Genomic DNA, 7,182 nt, shown 5'->3' with positions numbered 1-7,182 from the left:
CCCATTTTTAAACACATATTTTTTAAAAAAAAAAATATATATATATATATATATATATATATATTTCTTCTAGTTTCCCTATTATTATTTTCTTATTTTTAACCACAGAATTAAAAAAATACTTATAAAGAATCACTTCTAGAAAAATTAAAATCAAACATGAGCTTAATATAACCGCTAAAAATGTCATTGTTACCAAAAATTTAATTCCTTAATGTTCCTCGTTTCTTGTTAAGTTTATAGGATGGTACACCTTTTCTCTATATTCTTGTTCCTTCCAGAACTGAAAAAACAAAAAGAACAAAAAAACGAAAAAAAAAAAAATAATTACAAAAAATGATGGTGTTAGGGTAAGTTTTACTTATCCAAGTTCGGAATCATATATGATAATTAGAAAAAAATAAAAAATAAAAATGAATCTCTAATATAACGTGCGACATTCTCGCCTTCTTTTGCACTTCATTTTCTACCACTTTCTCTTGAATGGATTAGCAATGTATAATTATTGAACTTGGACCGGACCGACTTTTGAATCTGACTTGAGAACTTGAATCGGTTTTATTTTTTTGAGTCTTAATCGGATTAAATTGCTCGTTAAAACTTATTTGACTCTGATACCATATTGAAATTTTAGATTCTGTCTTAAAATATCAAACTCTTATATGTTGGCTTATATTTTTATTGGTGGTAGGATTTATTCCTTAATATTAAGGAGGTCAGGTCATGGTGTTAGAATATCCTCTGAGTTTCATTTTTTTTTTTTTTGAAAGTCGAGCCATTGTTTGGTCAATGTTTTGTAAAGAAGTCTGATTTATTGGTTCAATGGAAAAATCGAATGCCAAACTAAAAGTAGTTCAACTGATGTGCAAAAAACTCCATAATTGAAATATCTTGGATGAACTACAATTCAACAAATAACTCGATGGACCAGCCACCCTTTTTCATGAAAAAAGAAGAAGATTCATTTGATAGAGAGAAATTAAGTCTTAACTTATACTATGCTATTTTACTATTAACATAATTAACATTATAGAATATTTATGTTTAATTATCGATAGGATACTCATTTTTATAACGATCAACGAATTCAACTTACACTTTTGTTTATAGTATGTTGTTAAATAATTATTTTTGACAATAAGGATCAATCATTTAACATATGACTCTTGACCCTTTGCCATTCACTGTGGGTTTATAAGCACTGTATTAAGTTCATTATGTTTTATGGTATTTGGAGTCTTACAGTTACAAGAAATAATCATTGTATTTAAGATATTGTTCAAAGTCCATAAACGCTAGAACACGACACATAAAACCCTGAAAATCATGTCATTCTAGCAATTTACTAAGAGTGGCCACCTGCAGTTGCACATAGTAAAAGATCTCAATATTTATAATGACATGTTTGATATATTATATATATAATGAGAATGAGAATGAGAAATAGAGTCGTTATGAGCCCCACATCAAAGATAGAAATTCAAAAATAGTGGCTTAATGTGATGGATAACGATTATATTTTTCATTTTAATGAGATTAAAATGGGGCTCAAACAGGGGCATAATATAAGAAAAGGATGGATTATATGATAATATCCAATTTAATACATCAACGTGCTCTAATTGCTCGAAATCTAAGAACTAAACTAGTAATATGGTCCATTCTCTAATCATCTAGCCAAGTAATTTGTAGTAGATTTAGGCATTTATGTCAATCAAACAAAATAATCTCAGCGAGAGCTATTTGCAATAAAAGGCGTCACACATTCTCGTGCTTTATTCTTCATTTAATACTTTGAACTCTTCGATGACCGTGTCATATTTTCCAGTCTCGGACTCCATCATCGGATATAAAAAGCGTAGAGCCATATTAGTGCAAATAATATTGCATTCATTTTACCCACAAAACATGATTAAAAATAGATTGGTCACATGTTACACTTCGAGCAGAACCATGCATTTTGTAACTAAAAGAAAGACCTTACCTTTGGATGAGAATGTTGGCCTGAAATTGACATAAAGAAAAGTGTTCCTAGAAAGCCCACTTGTGATGATAAATGTTGACAAGGGCCTCTCTCATCGATAAGATCCCGACCATCCTTGCAATCGACACACAGGTAGATCGATCAATAAGAACTCTCTTTGTTCTATCATCTAGTAACAGCGGAGTATTAGAAGATATTTCGGGAGAAAGTTGACTTCGTAACTGGTGATTGCTCTCCTTTATCCGATGACTCTTAAATCTTGAGACACCTATTAGCTAGTGGACAACAGTGAAATAAGATCCCAATTGATGAAACTATTGGGATAATTTTTAGCCTAGATTGCATAGGCATCAATTGTGGAGACAGTGTAGTGAAAGGATGGCCACCAAGGTGTATTTTCGGGTGTAGTATAACAATCGCAACCTTATCAAACACCCAAAATCTCGACTAAAAACCCTCAACTATTCCATACTCCAATTGCTTTTAACCATACCCACTTAGGACGCAAAAAAGAAGGTGTTTTGTAGCCCCAGAGGCAACCACAAAGGTGAAGAAGAGAGGACAGCCATGGAGCACAAAGCAAAGAAAATAGGAAGCCTTTTTCTTCAAGAGACAAGGGCAAGGGCAAAAAGCACTTGAACGTCAAGACCAAGGCAACAATATATAGGTAACAGTAGGTATGAGATTGGGCCACGTCCAATCCAATATATAGGCTAAGTAAACCGAGTAGTGGTTTAGTTCTCATAAGGGTTCCACTAACTAAAATTAGGCCACTTCAAATGGCCACAAATAGTTTTTGGGCCCAGTCATCAATCTTTGGTACCGATATTTAATTTAATCATTTGAATAATGCAGATTGAAAATTCCAACAAGTAACATCATAGTCCGAAATTTATTGGATATCAAAAAAATCAACAATTTTTTACCTTGATACCAAATCAACCTACAAGCAATCAAAATACAAAGTTAATACTTGCATAATCAAGGTAACCCATAAAATTGGGATCATAGACCTTACCTCGTGTTTCAGACTTGAAACATATTCCATATCTGCTCCATGTACTCACCAGGGCTAAGGTCACGAAAGACCAAGTAGAAGTTTATAATACCAGTAAAACAATCAAGAGCAAATAAATATGCGATGAAGGAAAACACATATCCTCTAGAAACATGTTCACACAGAACAACAGATTGACACCTAGTTAATCAATTAAACGATCAACACACATACAACAAATGTATAAGTGACCCCATTAAAGGATCTCACCACACTTATTCCCATTCATTGTTGTTCATACCTCGAAAACACATATATCCTCTCATCCCCCATTATGCTCACTAGATGATAACTCAACTCATGTTTAATTGATAAATCACAATAGATCCTAAGTCTATAGGATAATCCTCTATCATCACATCACTTTTCCCAACTTAAGTGGATAATGGGTCTCTGTCTAACAGAAGTGATAGAAGTGCCTCTCTTACACTCCACTTGTATAGGATATTTCACAGATAAAATATTTGAGACATTTAACTACATCTCCACTCGTGATCCAAAAACACAATCCATATTCCGGTACAAACCACCAATGTACTCCTAGACATCTATACTCCACCTCACCAATAGACACACAATACGCTTATTGCTAATGCATCCCAACTCACGATGTATGCAAACAATTACATAAAGTAATCAAATTGCTCTCAAGTTCATATAAATGTACATATCAAACACAGAAATGTAACAAATAATCATGTATCAGAATTAAGCAATCACGCATTTTCAGAAAGGATTACACACAGATGCATATATAGTAATTAGGTCTACTCTCAATAAAACTCACTAGGGTCATCACTCAATCTATGATCGTATTCGTCTCATCTCTCATCTTATCATTCTGCTTATCTTTTTTCTTAGGATTGTCCCTAATAAAATGTTCAGCCTTACCACAACTATAACATTGACTACCACTAGACTTGTTCCATCCTTCGCCATTCTTCTTACTATCCTCATCACTCGAATCACTACTTAAATCACTACTATCTTGAACTCTACCCAAATTCATTGACTTAAATTTCATTGTACTCTTCGTCATATGTAATCCACCACTCTTCTTATCTTTTCTTCAATCTTAATCTCAATCTCCTTACTCTTAAAGGAATCTATGACAACATCTGATGTTAAGGTATCTCAACCATACTTAATTGCATTCTTAACCTCTTTATATGACTCATACATTGAATTAAGCAAAATAATGACCTTATAGTTTCATATACCTTTTGATCACAGTTAACAATGTCTCAAACAAACTTGTTGAAAACATTCAAATTGTTATCAAGATCCTTTGAATGATCTATTTTTAAAATTGAAAAATCTTTCAAGCAAGTACAACTTATTAGGAGTAGACTTAAACAAATATAAGTCTTTCAATTTTCGCCAAATTTCTTTTACAAAGTCAAGTTTTCCAACTTGTCTCAAAATAGTGTCAGATAAGTGTAAAATAATTAAAATGTAAGTAAGTTCGTCATATTCTCCTCTTTGTGCTTTTGTCAAATTTACAGAAAATTTGTCATCTATGACTTTTGAAATATTTTGTTTAAACAAAATCCTCTTCATTTTTTGTTGTCAAATTGAAAAATCTTCTTTTTCATTGAAAATTTCAACTTCTAAATGAGAAGATATTTTGAGAAAATAGAACAATCAAAGTTCACAAATAGGCCATACAAAGTAATCCTAATGCCGCAGTATACACCGTTCAAAATTCTTAGGATTTCGTAAGACTCACAATCTTAGATCAAGGAATATTTAAACAGGTCAAGTTCAGGTGTTCTAACAATAATCAATGTAACATGAAAGTATGTTAACAAAAAAAATTTAAATTATTACATAATACAGGCAATTAAACACAGAAGCAACTATCAACTTACTGTTAAACTCAATACTTCAAATGGAGCAAGTAATTCCTATATTTCTAGGATAAGCAATGGTTACCCCTTCACATTAACCCCAATCCTAATGTCATCCTATACAAGGACGCACTAATGCTGAAATTTAAATGGACGAGCCAATTTACTAGAGTTGAACAATCTGAGTTTGTAAATAATGAGATGTGCGAATTTGTTGCTTTAAGAACATCATTATTCATCCTAAAATCTCCAACAACCACGGTAACCAATCGAGCAAAAAACGAATCACAAACACGGGGGCAAAATTGTTCAGATTTCACTGTAAAACCTGAAACAAAAATTGACAACACCAAAATATTGTAAATCACAATAGAAATATTCTACTTGAAGAAATCTTCCTCAATTGATGCCGAACGTGCCTCCAAGCGTCGCTGTCGAAATCTCCACGCGCTACCATCGCCGTCAACTATCACCAGGTGCACCGGCCACCTAGCATCGACTCCACCTGCAGATTAAGAATCCAATCTTCATTTCATCAAAAGACCTTTGGATTGGCCAGAAATCAAGATTGTAGGTCCCTTTTTTGAGAATTTTTGGACAATTTCGATCCGACCAGCATCCACTTCAGTTCTAGTTGGATTTTGGTCGGAATTTCACCACCAACTTGGCTTTGATACCAATTGTAGCAAAAGGATGGCCACCAAAGTGTATTTTTGGGCTCAGTATATCAATCAAAATCTTACCAAACTCCTAAAATCTCGACCCAAAACCTTCAACTATTCCACACTCCGATTGCTTTTAATTGTACCCACTTAGAACCCAAAAGAGAAGGTGTTTTGTAGCCCCAAAGGCAACTACAAAGGTCAAGAAGAGAAGGCAAACATAAACTGCGAAGCAGAGAAAAGAAGAAGCCTGTTTTTTCAAGAGACAAGATCAAGAACAAAACACACGTGAACATCAAGACCAAGGCAACGATATATAGGTAACATTAGGTAAGAGAGTGGGCCAAGTCCAATACAATACATGGGCCAAGTAAACTGAGTAGAGGGTCAAGCGTGCACAGCAAGTACGATAATACTTTCTCCTTTTATTTTAATCAGGTAGAGTTCAGATTTCTTTTCCTTTTCACTTTCTTCATTGGAAAACAAAGTATATCTTATATGGTGAAGTTGGAAAATGGGTGTCGTGATTATTTTCTCTTTCTTTTCTTGTTGCTACCCCACATTTGATATGTGACGTTCATAGGGAAGGATATATATAGGGAAAAGTGTTTTGGATGAAAAAGAATTGAAAAATTAGTGTTTGAAGCAAAATAGAATTTAGGACATCGAATCGTCGCTCAAGCGCAAGCCAACGACTGCTGAACAGTTGTTAGTATTTTTATCATAACTTTCTTTCCCGATATCGGATTGATGTGATTCAAAGGGGAGATAAAATATTTGACTACGAAAATTTGTTCTAGATCAATAGGATTTGTTAAGCAAGTGGCATGAAAAAAAAGATAAAAAGATAAAAATAAAAAAGAGGCCCAAAGACAATAGATATAATCCATGGCCAACTAGCCATAAAAGATTAAATTTCCAGAGCCCTAAAACACAATGGATAGAATAAAATTCCAGGAAAAATCTAACGGTAGAGGACCTAGATTCCATTATAGAATGCTTAAACTTGTCATAAATATTTCTAATCAGGGAATTCAAGATTGTGCCTTCTTTTAGTATAAATGTTTTGCAACTCCTCTACATCTGAGAAATCTCGTCCTTGAAGTGACACGGTATATTAGAGCAGTTGATGTTGCATTTTTTAGGCATAAAATCTCAGAACCCTCTTGACTTCGTGCAATCTGCTGGAAACAATGAGGAAATGTGTGTTGAATTTGATTCTTCCATAACTTCAAATCTGTCTGGAATAATTGGTAATGAATTATTTGATGGTTGTTATCGAAGACTTCTATAGGTTGCTTAAGATCATTATTCAGCCTTGTTTTCTTTTATAAAACTTGTTCATATTTTTCTTCATGCTCTTTTTCTTGCTTCATATGTTCCAGAACCTTTTCAACTATATCTACACTCTCTTGTTGTTTCTCTTGTATTATTTCTTCTAATGCTTAAAGGATCTCCACCTTTGTTTATCAAATTCTCGTTTTATCGTGTGGATTTGTTGAAGGGAGATCCACTGGCCTGCCTGTTGGTTTTCAAATGATTGGAGAAGCGTTTGATGAGGTGGGAGCATATTATTCTTTCTGTTGTATACAACCTCTTCTTTTTGCACGGAGTATGATTATTATTGGT

At 33.5% G+C, this 7,182-nt stretch overlaps 1 pseudogene; it reads right to left on the bottom strand.

Annotated features, from left to right (window-relative positions):
• Window positions 1-5,271: 5,271 nt before the first annotated feature.
• Window positions 5,272-7,182, bottom strand: part of LOC111376829 — an 8,953-nt pseudogene continuing 7,042 nt past the window's right edge.

This window comes from Olea europaea, unplaced genomic scaffold (genome assembly GCF_002742605.1).
Source record: "Olea europaea var. sylvestris unplaced genomic scaffold, O_europaea_v1 scaffold1564, whole genome shotgun sequence".
Taxonomy (NCBI): Eukaryota; Viridiplantae; Streptophyta; class Magnoliopsida; order Lamiales; family Oleaceae; genus Olea; species Olea europaea.
Note: the sequence above shows the minus strand (reverse complement) of the source record. Positions and strands in the feature narration are given on the sequence as shown.